Here is a 13746-nt window from a genome sequence, read left to right on the forward strand (position 1 = left end):
TTGAGCAAAGGACAGTCCATGAATCAGCTTCCCAAACCAGAATAGGTTCAGAAAGACTCCAACACAGCCAAAGTGGTGGAAGAAGGCTTATGGCAGAAAAAGGAAAATGATGTACAGAAAACGGAAGTGAGGTACAGAAACAGCCAGATTGGTTACAGCTCATCATTTGTCTTATTGCAACATAGTTTGAACAGTTGGCTGCCGAAACTTGGTGATTGATACTGGAGTAGGTTACCGTCTGTTTACACATCCAGTTAGGTGACTATTCACTGTGTATGGAGAAACCTTTAAGCTGAACTTAAAATATGTAAGGAGGCAGTTTTAGGATAAACTTAATTTAACAGAGGTGGGAAAGGACATGGCAATGCTGAGGAATGGCTGAGGTTCAGTGTGACTACAACGTGAGGTGTGAGGGGAAGGAGGGTAGTGAGAGATAAAGCCGGGGAAGTGGATTCCCTATGTGACAAATTGAAGGATGTGGACCCATCTTCTAAGCCACAGACACCAAAACGTTTTGCTGGTGCATCCCATCAACAAAGTGCTTTGAGCTTCCCCCTAAATATATGTACGCTTACTTATAAATTTTATACAGTGCTATGATCGATCCATATATGATGTATTAATAATATTTCATATTGAAGGAGAAAAGTAACACTAAATGAAAGGCTAATATAGTCTTTCCACACTCAAAAGGATTGTCTTGCTTAGCCTTAATCTGTTGTGTTAGAAGAGTTTATTGGAGGGCAATGGTCTATTCGCATTTTTATAGGATAACTCTGCCAGCAGCATGGAAGGACTGGAGCAGAATTCTTGAGCTTTAATATGTGTAAAATTAGGTGAATCTAGATTGCTTTAAAAATAAAGAGCCATAGTCCCCAGTAAGTTAGTGGAACTGAGCAATGATCATCAATAACTACTCATATTACAAAAAGACAACCAGATGCGTAGTGCCCCCAGATGGAAGCATTTGAAACTTCATACCACCTATATTCTTGCCAAAAACATTACCTCTGAATCTAATGAAGACTTTACAATTAATGAATAATAAGAAAATTGTTATTAGCTATTATATACTATAATAAAATAAAATATATAGCGGAATACAAAGTTAATTTTTTATAAATTATTATATAAACTAAAGGAAACATTGGGTTAAAGGACATGTTAAATGATACCACAAGGATATAACCAGCAAAATGCAAACTGCGGGAAGTTCTATGGGACAAACAACCCAGTTTCTGCAACAAATAAGAAGCAAGGGGGAGAAAAGAGTGATGGAGGGTGATATGGTTTAATCTGTGTTCCCACCCAAAACTCATCTCAAATTGTAATGTGCATAATCCCCACATGTCGAGGGAGGGACCAGGTGGGAGGTGATTAGATCGTGGGGACAGTTCCTGCTATGCTGTTCTCATGATAGTGAGTGAGTGCTCATGAGATCTGATGGTTTTATAAGCATCTGGCATTTCCCTTGCTTGCACTCCTTCTCTCTCCTGCTGCCATCTGAAGAAGGTCCTTTCTTCCCCTTTGCCTTCAGCCATGGTTGTAAGTTTCCTGAGGCTTCCCCAGCCATGCAGAACTGTGAGTCAATTCAACCTCTTTGTTTATAAATTGCCCAGTCTCAGGTAGTATGTTTATAGCAGTGTGAAGATGACTAATACAGAAGAGCAAACAAAAGAGGCAAGAGATGCATCAGCAGTTGCAATGCAGGACAGTTATTTGGTTTTTGATGCAAAAAATTGTGAGACAACATAAGAAATTTGAACACTGACTAGATATTTGATATAAAGGGAATATTGTTAATTTGTTAAGGTATGATCATGGTTTTTAGATTTTTAAGTTTTTATCATTCAGAGATACATGCTGAAATATTTACAGATGAAATGATATCTGGGACTTGCCACAGAATAATCACGGATGGGATATTAATCAAATAAGATTGGGCATAATTTGATAGTTATTAAAGACGGGTGATAGATACATGTAGTCCATTGTATGTTTCTCTTTGTTTTGGAATATGCTTCAAATTTTCCTAGAAAAAGGTATTTTAAATTCCGATGTTTTGGTTTCATCTCCTAGAAATTCTGATACCATAGACCTAAGGTAGTGCTTAGAAATCCGGATTTTTAACAAGCACTCAAGGGAATTCAGAATCAGATGGCCACTAAGACCACAATGTGAGAAAATTAGACTAGACAGTGCAATGACTTAAATGGAGGAAATCAAGTAGGAGAAGTTGACAGTGTCTTTCATGGGGTAAGTGTTCATGATAAATATCTGCCAATTTTGTTTGCTGATTATTTATAAATATTCATCCTAGATCTTAATAGTGTTTGTGTATAATAATCATTTAGGGTGCAATTACCAGTGCTATTTCCTGACTTGGGCCTTTTTTTTTTCTATTAGATTTTTAAGAGTCCTTTAATGCTTGCCACATGAACCAAGGCTAATTCCCTGATTAGATAATTATCCTCGTGAATGCTTTCTTCATAATCACAATGGCAGGAGAGATGTTGCCAGGTCTTTCAGGAAGGGAGAGACACCCAGTTGTGACCCAATAAATTGGCATCAGCTCTTACTCCACCCCTTCCGGGAGGAAAGGATTTAAAACCTTGGGAAGGGGAGGGAGCCGAGAGGTGACCCATCTCTCCCAATGCTGTCAGGTCACATCACAAGGTACTCACTCCTCACCCTTTTTTCTTTCCACATTGGAGACCTTTTCAACTGGAAATCGTCCTCAGCTCAGGGGCTGAGGTGTGTAATGAAGACAGAGCTGACCGTGTTATAACGTAAACAAAATAAAAACTGGAAACTTTTGTCATAGCTCCTCAGAACTTGGGTCCCTCTCCAGCCGTTAACTGCAGGTGGCCCTTCCAGCAAAGTAACACAAAATGCTGCTGCTGGCTGAGCCTCTCTGGAATTGCAAACATGCTTTCTATCTAAGCTCAGCTCTGCCGTGCTGCCAGCAGACGGTCTTCCAAAGGAATCTCCTTATCATGAGGGGTTCTGGGCTTCAGACCCATCTGGGATCAGCTCAGCTCAGGGTAGGTAGTTGCAGTGGCTGCATCCCACCCCACTGTAACACACCGTGAGCTGCAATGGCCTTACCTCTCCTGCACAATGCGGGGAAACCTCATTATGCCCCATCGATAAGGTAATGAAATAACAACAGCCAGAGATGGGCACTGTTCACATCCTGATTTTATAGACAAAGACCTTGAGGTTTAAGGTCTCAGTGACTCCTCCAAGGTCACTCAGCTCAGAGTCAGAGCCAGGATCTTGATAATCTTGCTCCAGATTTTGTGCATTTAACCCCATCAGAGGTTATTTTATTTGCCTTGATGCAATCAACTTGTCTTCTAAGTCCTATTCTCCTCCTCTGCCCTAAAGATAACCTACTCTTTCTCTAACAGGAACTGCATGTGCTTCCCTGAACCTGTTCTACCTGTTCTTATATACTTCCTTTTTCTTTAGCCTTTTCTTCTTCTTGAAGAAACTTTCTTTCTCTCAATCCCAATTTTACCAACTGAAATTTTCCCCCAGCTTCAAGGCCCATGTCAGATGCTATTTCTTCCAAGAAGTCTTTCATTCCTCCACTCTCATCTATAAGAAACATTTCCCCACTTTGCATCTTCATCACATTCTGCTGATAACATTTTTTTGTCACTCAGTTTGTTTCCTTTTCTTGGATTTAGTTGTTGTTGTTGCATTATGGCCGTGTTTGTATTTGCCTTATGATGTCTGTTATGTTGCAAACTCCCTGAGCCCAGTGACCATTTATTTTTATTTTTTATTTATTTTTTTTGCTTTTCTTATTCATATGGTCTAGCTTTGACCAGTGACCATTTATTACTCAACTTTTTATTTCCCCCAGGGTTTACAACAGTGCTTTGCATATACTATGAGCTTAAAAATACCTATTAGGTTGAATGTATGCAATACTGAAACACATATAACTTAGTATGCATTTATGAGAATATAATTGAATGCACTGGGGAAGTTAGGTGCTGCAAATGAGTAACCCTGTGATTCATCTTTATGGAATTAAAACAAAAAAACTCCTTAAACATGATAATTTATATCTTTGCTAAATCTGTATTTGCATTTATTAAAAAATTGGAAATAAATGGCCACTGTGTTTTTAATGTTTTGCTTTCACTTCTCCCCATTACATAGATGAGACAGAGCTGCAGAGCTGCCTAGAAAGTGAATGTATTTGGATGCTCACTCCCAACCTTCCTTGCCCTTTTGTGATTCTGGATTGGATTGAGTGTGTGAGGAGGGAAAGAGCAGCCCTCTGGGGAGATTAATAATATGGTCTGAAGGATGAAGATCAAAGAGAAACCTTGGCTGTAGACCACGCAGTGACCGTAGCAACCGGCAGAGGCTCTCTGATCTCCGTGCTCCTCGGTACCCCCTGTAATCTCACGCTGCATTTTGCACCCTTTCCTGGGGTCAGCACTCATCTCAGTTACACATCTCCACTACACCCTTGCTTCTCCAAAGCTCCACCTCCTGCAAGACTACAGATCTGCTGTTTATTCTTGTATAACCCATTGTCTAGTCATCAGAGTACCACCAAAAAGAGATTAACAAAACTGATATGAACCCATGAAAATTTAGGGGAAATTTGTTTATGAAAATCCAGGGGAAATTTGTTTAAACATTTTTTTTAAAAAGTACTGTTTAAAAAGTAAAAATACTTAAAAAATACCTAATTGGTCTCCTGTAGACAGTATCTAACTTCACTAATTAAACTACAGCCAATCATAAGCCTTATAAAAGTTTGATTGTAAATCATCTATTGCATGTTGTCTGGGATATGCTACAAAATAATCTGGTGGTAGTTGGGAGTTGAGAATTGTTGAAACCAAAGATAGTTCCTTGGGGTTCATTACACTATTCTCTCTTGCTTTAGTATAGGTTCTTAACTTTTTCTTAATAAGTTCTTTTCTTTAAAAAAATTGGTTTTGTTTTCAAATTCTGTCATCAAATTGCAGTGTGGTTAATTTTTCTGTTTTGGAAGATGGGAATCACTTAGTTGAGTTCTCTGCCCCTTCTGCCTTCTTCATTGTCTCAACTTCTATCCTTGCCTTTCTTTACCTAACTTGGTGAAACAGGGCTCTACCTGCTTGGTGAATCTCAATTACTGTCCACAGAATGGCCCAAGAACCTTGGGTATTGCCAGACTGAATGCTCAGACTCCTTTCGTAACCATTTAAAAATATTCCATGGTAGCAGGAGTTCCAAGCTCGAGGGTTTTATTTTCACTGGGAACTTCAAATACCGCCGCTGGGCTGCAAATAGAAACTAGGATGGTGGCTTGTTTCCGAAAGTCACAGTGTTTGTTCCTTTTCTCTTTTCTCTTTCCTTCTCTCTCTCTCTTTTTTCCTCTGTTGGAAAAGCATCTATTGGAGAGCGATTAGCAATTCGGGGGTACGAGAACTCTCTGGTGTTAAATATTTCCCAGGACTTCAATAGCCAAGCTCTTTGGACTGCTATGAATGACATAGTAAATTGCCACCCTTCGTCCTCATTTTGGAGACATATACCATACTGTTGGTCTGGGAGGAGAACAAGCTCCTAAACCAAACATAAGACCCTAGGGAAAAAGGTGACACACATGTTGTACTTCGCAGGTGTTTTGGCACCAGCAAGTCAAACAGGGCATTTATTAAATCAGATGAGCAGACAGACTTGCCATTTGATCCGCAGCAGAGCTTGTTCTGTACAAACCAAGTCCAAAATATTATTCCATTCAGTGGGCAGCTCTTTGCAACACCACTCATTGGCACGCATCCCTTGAAAGCTGCTCTTGGAAACCTCTGAGGTTTTGCCTTTCTCTAATGTTTGTCTGACTCTATGAGGCCAAAGAGTGTTCCTTGAACAGCCAAGAAAGGCAAAATAAAGAAAAAGAGCAGTTCAAATGGTTAGAACCTTGAACTGTGGAAGAAGATGCACCAAAGAGCCTGGATTTACAACTGTCAATCATCCCTCTTATTTTACACAGGAAAGGCATTTCTTTAATCCACCTGTTCAATTATTTATCATGCTGTGTGTTTCCTCTTAATTGTCACTTGGGCAAAGGCTTTATGCTGTAAGGGGACACCCTCATATTTTTTAATGACCTTAGGGAAAGTGATTGACACTAGATCCTGGAGTCAGATGTTCCTAGTGACGCAACTTGTTCTCCTAGTAGCAGAAAGGCTTCCTGCCATGATTAAGTTAGAGCTGTGAAAGTGCTAAAATGTGTAGTCAGCCTTCCTCTGATGCAAGCACTTTTATTATAGGGCCTAGTTGTGGAGAAGCGTAGCAACACAAACCCTGTCTCCAAATACCTGTTTTGTCTCTGAATTAGCCACTCGGTAGAGAAAGGCAATATGCTCTATCCACGTGCTGGGCACTTGAAATACTCATAATCACAGTCACATCTTCTCTATACTTACAATTTTTCTGGCTCTACCCCTTTACTCTTCTCTACTTGTTTTTCTGAGTTCATACCACAATGTGATCACAACTGATTTATGACTGGCAGGCTGCCAGTCTCTGAACCCTCATCAACTACTCTAGTCAAGCAAAACAAGAAGCAATCCATTCTGTATTTGAACTTGAAATGGAAAATCCTCTGTGTTTGCTTTTCTCGATAGGAGGCTGAGATGGAGCAAAAGTGTCATTCTATTTTTTTTGGACATGGCCTACACTTCCCATTGAAAACGCTTGAGAACTTGTGAGTAATGGGTGTCAGATCCATGGCTGCTCAACAGTGGAGGATCCATTCCATGTTAAAACAACACAGAGGGCTTTCTCAACTCCTCTTGTTTTGGTTTTCTTCTCTGTGCCCACTACTTTTCAGGATTCCTTAGGCAGAGGGTATTTTTAAGATGTGACTATCTCCTGAGTGGCTGGATCATGAATAGTCTCTATTATCGCTGATTCATTTAGGTACCAATGTTGTACCACAACTAAGGCCATAAGACTAGAATACACATGAGGCTATGGCCCATGAAAATTTGTGATTAACTTGGAAAGGAAGGGGATATGAACAGAAAGTAGGTTTTACTCCCATTACTTTTATGCTCAAAATATTATTACTTTTATCCTGCTTTGAGCCTACTGAACCAGAATTTCTGGGGTCAGCACCTAAGTTGAGTCTGATGCAGTCAGTACTCAGACAGGCATTTGGAAACCACCAGTCAAGACCATCTCTTAAGTTCTGTTGAGATGTAAGCTTCTATTATTAAAAACAACAACAACAGCCAGGCGCGGTGGCTCATGCCTGTAATCCCAGCACTTTGAGAGGCTAAGGCAGGTGGATCACGAGGTCAGGAGATCGAGACCATCCTGGCTAACATGGTGAAACCCCGTCTCTACTAAAAATACCAAAAAAAAAATTAGCCAGGCGTGGTGGCGGGCACCTGTAGTCTCACCTACTCAGGAAGCTGAGGCAGGAGAATGGTGTGAACCCGGGAGGTGAAGGTTGCAGTGAGCCGAGATTGCGCCATTGCACTCCAGCCTGGGCGACAGAGACATCGTCTCAGAAAAAACAAAAAAACAAAAAACAAAAAACTAACAACAACAAAAATGAAAAGCCCCAAACAACAGTAACAGAAACCTCAAAAGCAACAAGAGCCTGTTAGTAAAAAACCACATTGCATGATCATGTTATATTTTCTACATGATTTCTACACGTATTATAGATATTGATGCAAATTTTAATTCACCACTGTAACTTTTTTTTTTTTTCACATCTGGTACCATCAGAAAGAATGTAGCTGTAGACACAACCAGTTTCAAGACTTGATGAACCATCCTTAACTGCATGGCCCAAGGGAGGACATTCCATGGGAACCTACAATGCCTGCATTAGCAACACAGTGGCAAAATTGCAATGGAAAGAAGAAGAATTTGCAGCCAGAAGAGGTCTAGATCTGGGTGTGAATTGTTTCTATCACATATGCACTATTTGATCATGAGCAAGCCATTTAATCTCTTCAAGTCTCAGTTACCGCATCAAAAAATGAGGATAACATTTTATAGAGCGTCTGGAAGGAAATAGCAAGGCAATGCAAGTGAAAATGCTATGTCCACCTTAAAGCACCAGGCAAATGCTAATTGGCCCTCTATTAGGTAGTTTGATAGCATCAAAGTTATTTTTTAGCTATATAAATTTGGATATAGATATGCTGAACACAAAGAACCTTTGGTTTGGCCAAAAAAATTGATCTATGCGTGGATTTGAATTTTCTCTCAGTATTTGCAATTTACTTTTTTTCTAGACTTTACTATGAGCTTAAGTATTTACAATTTCGCTCATGACATAAGCTGCTGTTTTTCTATTAATGTCCTATTTGACTGATTTTCTTGTAGCTTCCATAGTTTTATATGTCACACAGATTCACTCAAAGCATATGTCAACTTTGAGACAGACAGTAATCCTACCTAATGTATTGAGTAGCAGGCATTGCCATAAGCACTTTATATCTATTAACTCAATTAGTAATTACTACGACCCTATTATGAACCAACATTATTCCCATTTTGTTAATGAGGAAACTGAGGCAGAGAGAAACTGACTTGTGCAGAGATACACAGGTAGTAAGTGATAAAGCTGGATTCCAAGCCCAGGTACTTTAACCACAGTGCTATGGTGTCTTTAGGAAGATAGTATATGATATGATGATGAGGAGAAAGATTTTAGTTATAATTTTTTTTTATTAATGATCCCCAAGTGCTTGTGCAATATAAGAACCTGAATATTTGGCTGGACACAGTGGCTCACGCCTATAATCCCAGCACTTTGGGAGGCCGAGGTGGTCAGATCACTTGAGGTCAGGAACTCGAGGCCAGCCAGCCAACATAGCGAAATCCCGTGTCTACTAAAAATACAAAAATTAGCCTCGTGTGGTGCTGGGTGCCTGTAATCCCAGCTACTTGGGAGGCTGAGGCAGGAGAATCACTTGAACCTGGGAGGCAGAGATTGCAGTGAGCTGAGATGGCACCATTGCACTCCAGCCTGGGTGACAGAGTAAGACTCTGTCTCAAAAAAAAAAAGAAAACCTGAACATTTGATTATCTGATTATAGGTTTGAGCTCTATGGATATTGGAGTTATTTAACCCCTTTGCTTGGACAGAATTTTGCGGTTGATAGATATCCTTAACAAATTCTTTAATTTTCACCCAGTAAGGTGGAGAGGCTGAAGGCTAGCTCTCACCATCACCTTTTGATGTTCACTTATGGTGTTCCCTCTGTGAGTGCTCCTGATTGCTCCTCCTCAATTCCCATCACCTGGTTAACTCCTTTGTCTGTCCTGGGCTTATCAAGTCACCACCTGCAGGAAGCCTTCTTTGATTTCCCCTGACATGTGTTACGGTTTCCAAATATGCACTTCCTTCACACTGTGCATCTAGTGGCAGGCTGAGGCTGGCTTATAATCTGAATCTTGAATTTTCCACAAGGGAAACTCAAGGAGGATGAGAATGAAAGCATCAGCCATATCTTTGGTGGCAGAAGATGTGGCTAGGGTCCTGAGCCTCGTGAGACTCAGGAGAGAGTGTTTTGATATTTGTTAAATGCTGCAAATATATGGAGGTTGTCAGAAAAAGTCCTGGCTTCAGATGGCAAATCATTCCATAATAATCTCTAATTTTAGTCCGGGTTTCTCAAAACTGTTGCTGACCTCACTCCTTTTTTTTTTTTTTTTTTTTTTTTTTTTTTTTGAGACAGAGTTTTTCGCTCTTTCGTCCAGGCTGGAGTGCAGCAGTGCGATCTCGGCTCACTGCAACCTCTGCCTTCTGATTTCAAGCGATTCTCCTGCCTCAGCCTCCTGACTAGCTGGGACTACAGGCACCCGCCACCACACCCGGCTAATTTTCTTGTATTTTTAGTACAGACTGGGTTTCACCATGTTTGCCAGGCTGGTCTCGAACTCCTGACCTCATAATCCACCTGCCTCAGTCTCCCAAAGTCTCCCAAAGTGCTGGGATTACAGGCGTGAGCCACTCCACCTGGCCCCACTCTTTAGCTTAAACACCTGAGACTGTGTTGCTCAGCTTCTACTTGAGACATTCCTTCAAGAACCAGATACTGACAGTTTACTGTGTACCAGGCAGGATAGGCAGTGTGGCTAAGTGAGTGGGTTCTGGATTTTGAACTCAGGCCCTAAGTGTGCTCACTATGTGATCTCAATTAATTGGCTTCATCTGTGTCTCAGTTTCCTTAACTGTGAAATGAAGACAATAATGGTATCTATTTCACTAGGCTGCTGTGAGGATCAAATGAGGTATTCCATGTGGAGCTCAGAATATGACCTTTGGAGCATAATGGATGCTTGATAAATGCTGAAGCTGGGACTGCGATGACTTAAACTTCCAGTCTCTAGTTTGGTTTCCTGATCTCCAGAGCACTTCCCGAGAATTTCTCTTTCGCTGCTTTGCTCCTCCAAAGTCCAAATCTAAATCCTACTTTCCCATTCCAAATCCTTCTCCTATCTCTAACTTGCTATGCTGTATCAAGCCCACATTCTTGTGCTACGTCTCCTTTCTTAATACTTTAAAAGCAGATGTTACACCCATAAAAATGGCTAAAATGAAAAAAGATGAAAAATACTAAAAAATGGCTGAAGATGTAGTGCATCCAGACTCTGAAGAGTGCTGGCAGGAGAGTACACTGACTCAATCACTTTGGAAAACTTTCTGGCAATAAGGCTGAACACATACTGTCCTTTAATCCAGGAATTCTACACCTAGGTCTACCCTCAGCAGAAACATGCACATACGTACATAAAAAATCATGTAGAACAAATTTCATCATAGCACAATATTAGCTACCTACTGCTGCAAAACATATTACTCCCAAACTTAGCAACTTAAAACAACAGACATTTATTATCTCACAGTTTCTGTGGGTGAGGAATCTGGGAATAACTTAGCTGGGTTCAGGGCCAAGGTACCCATTAGGTACGGCAGGCACCAGGCCTAGGGCCCACGATGCTTGTTAGTACAATTTCCTCCTTCCAGTGAGTGAGATACTTCCTTTTTGTTGTAATGGAGGAAGGGGCCCACAAAGACAAAAGTGCATAGGTCCCATAAAGTCACCGTGCAGCCCTGGCTGGATGGGTTTCTCATGAGGTCTGTCAAGCTGTCATCCGGGAACACAGTCCTTGGAAGCCTCCCCTGGGAAAAGATCCACTTCTATGCTCACTCAGGTAGTGGCTGGCAGTTCTTAGTTCTTCTCTAGTTGTTGGCTGGAGACCTCAGTTTCTCACCACATGGGCCGCTCCATGGCTGCCTGAGTGACCTCAGGACATGTTAGATGGCTTCCCTCAGAGAAAGAGGGAGAGAGGTAGAGTGGGAGCAATCAAAAGAGAGAGAAAACAAGATGTCTTTATAACCTAATCTTGGAAGTCAACTACTACCCCTTCTGCCATATTCTATTGTTTACACAAACCAACTCTGGGACAATGTGGGAGGAGGCCACAGAATCTGTGAATACCAGGAGCCCGGGATCATGTGATACCCTGTTAGAGGCTGGCTACCAAAAATACTATCTTCAGTCATTAAAAACTAGAAACTATCCAAATGTCTATCAACAGTAGAAAGACTAAATAAATGATACTGTATTTGTACAATGGAATTCTACACAGCAATAAGAATGAACCATTTATAACTACGTACAACCATATAGATTGTAGCTCATAAACATAATGTTGCAAGAAGAAGCCAGGAACAAATAGTATACTTGATACGATTCCACTGATGCAAAGTTAAAAAACAGGCAACACAACTCTGGGTGTTAGAGGCCACATAGTGGTTTCGCCTGGAGAGATACTGATGGAAAGTAGATACAAAGGGAGCTTTTGGGTGCTGGCAATATTCAGTATCTTTGTCTGGATGTTAATTCCACAAGTTTATAAAAATTCATTGAGCTGTACAACTTTCTCTGTGTAAATTATACTTTAACAAGAGTTTTTCAAAAGTAGATGTAATACCTGTATTGTCTCCTTTTGCTAAAGAGACATTCTGGAAATGATTTTGGTTATGGCTAAGCATAAAACTGGGTGCTATAGGCTGGGCGTGGTGGCTCACACCGGTAATCCCAGCACTTTGGCATGCCAAGGCGGGCGGATCACGAGGTAAAGAGTTGGGGACCAGCCTGACCAATATGGTGAAACCCTGTCTCTACTAAAAACACACACCAAAAATTAGCCAGGCATGGTGGCGGGCACCTGTAGTCCCAGCTACTCAGGAGGCTGAGGCAGAAGAATCACTTGAACCCGGGAGGCAGAGGTTGCAGTGAGCCGAGATCACGCCATTGCACTCCAGCCTGGGTGATAGAGTGAGACTCCGTCTCAAAAAAGAAACAAACAAACAAAACAACTGGGTGCTATAGACTGAATGTCTGTTCCCTTCCATCCCCCAATTTATATGTTGAAATCTCATCTTCAATGTGGTATTTGGAGGTGGGGCTTTTGGGAGTTGATTCGGTTATGAAGGTGAAATTCTCGTGAATGGGATTACCACCCTTGTAAAACAGGCCACAGAGAACTCCTTTGCCCCTTCTACCATCTGAGGGCACAGCAAGAAGGCTTCACTTATGAACCAGAGAGTGGGCCTTCCGCAGACATGGAATATACTGGCACCTTGATATTGGACTTCGCAGCCTTCAGAACTGTGAGAGAGAAACATTTCTGTTGTTTATAAGCCACCCAGTCTAGGTACTTTTGTTATAGCAGCCCAGAGGTTTAAGACACTGGGGCAACTACAATGTGTGGTCAACCTATTGGTCCTGGTGCTAGGCCTCGCCTGCTGTGAGATCTTAGCTGAACAGTCCCTTAATCTCTCTGAACTATAGTTTCCTCAATTGTAAAGTGGAGTGAACACTTATACTCCTAGCCTCAGAGTTTGGTGAAGAATATCAGGTACAGTTGAGTGCTGTTACACTATCGAGCACTATAATATCAAGATCTTCCAAGTTCAAAACCATAATACTTGCCTGGAGACCAGAATATCTATTGCCTATTTAACATCTCTCTCTCCTGTATTCCTCTCTTTCTCTTTAGGGATGGTGGGGGCGCGGGTGATGGAAAGTAGGTTTGAGGCTTTGTGATCTGGCTCTCTGGGGTTCATCCTTTGGCCTCAAACTTCTGTGCTATCACGTGATCTCCTTGTGCAGTTTCTCCAGGCAGGATTCCCTAGATTAACCAAGAGAGTAAGATGGGGAGCAGAGCCACCACACAGCTATGATTCTCACCTGGTCCAGAGACCAGCTGCACAGAACAAGGTTAAAAGTTGTTTCTGTGCACTCTGGGATGTCTGTGTTTAGGGGGAATTCCACTAGGTGATATAGCTGGTTTCTGATATTCTAGGGAGGAGTCAGATTATCTTTTTAATACATTTATGCATGCATTTTATATGCATTCATTTATTTTCTGTCGCACCTGCATATTTGTATATAATACAACCATTTGTAAAGATAGACCTTACCCAATAAAAACATGTTATGAGATAATTGTGATAATTTGTAATCCCAATTTGAGTTTATTCTCCTCGTGGGAGTTGGGGTTCACAGTGTGTAGAACTATCTCTGCGCCGTGCAGCTATGTAACAGTATATACCTTTTAATGTAACTAGAAGCTCCCTAAACGGAGCAAGTCTTTCCCGTACTAACAGAACCCCAAGATAGCCACTGTGAGGTGGCTTAGGGAAGTGTGTAAGGGTGGGATAAATGGAGAATCTCCACCAACTCC

This window comes from Pan troglodytes, chromosome 19 (genome assembly GCF_028858775.2).
Source record: "Pan troglodytes isolate AG18354 chromosome 19, NHGRI_mPanTro3-v2.0_pri, whole genome shotgun sequence".
Classification (NCBI taxonomy): domain Eukaryota; kingdom Metazoa; phylum Chordata; class Mammalia; order Primates; family Hominidae; genus Pan; species Pan troglodytes.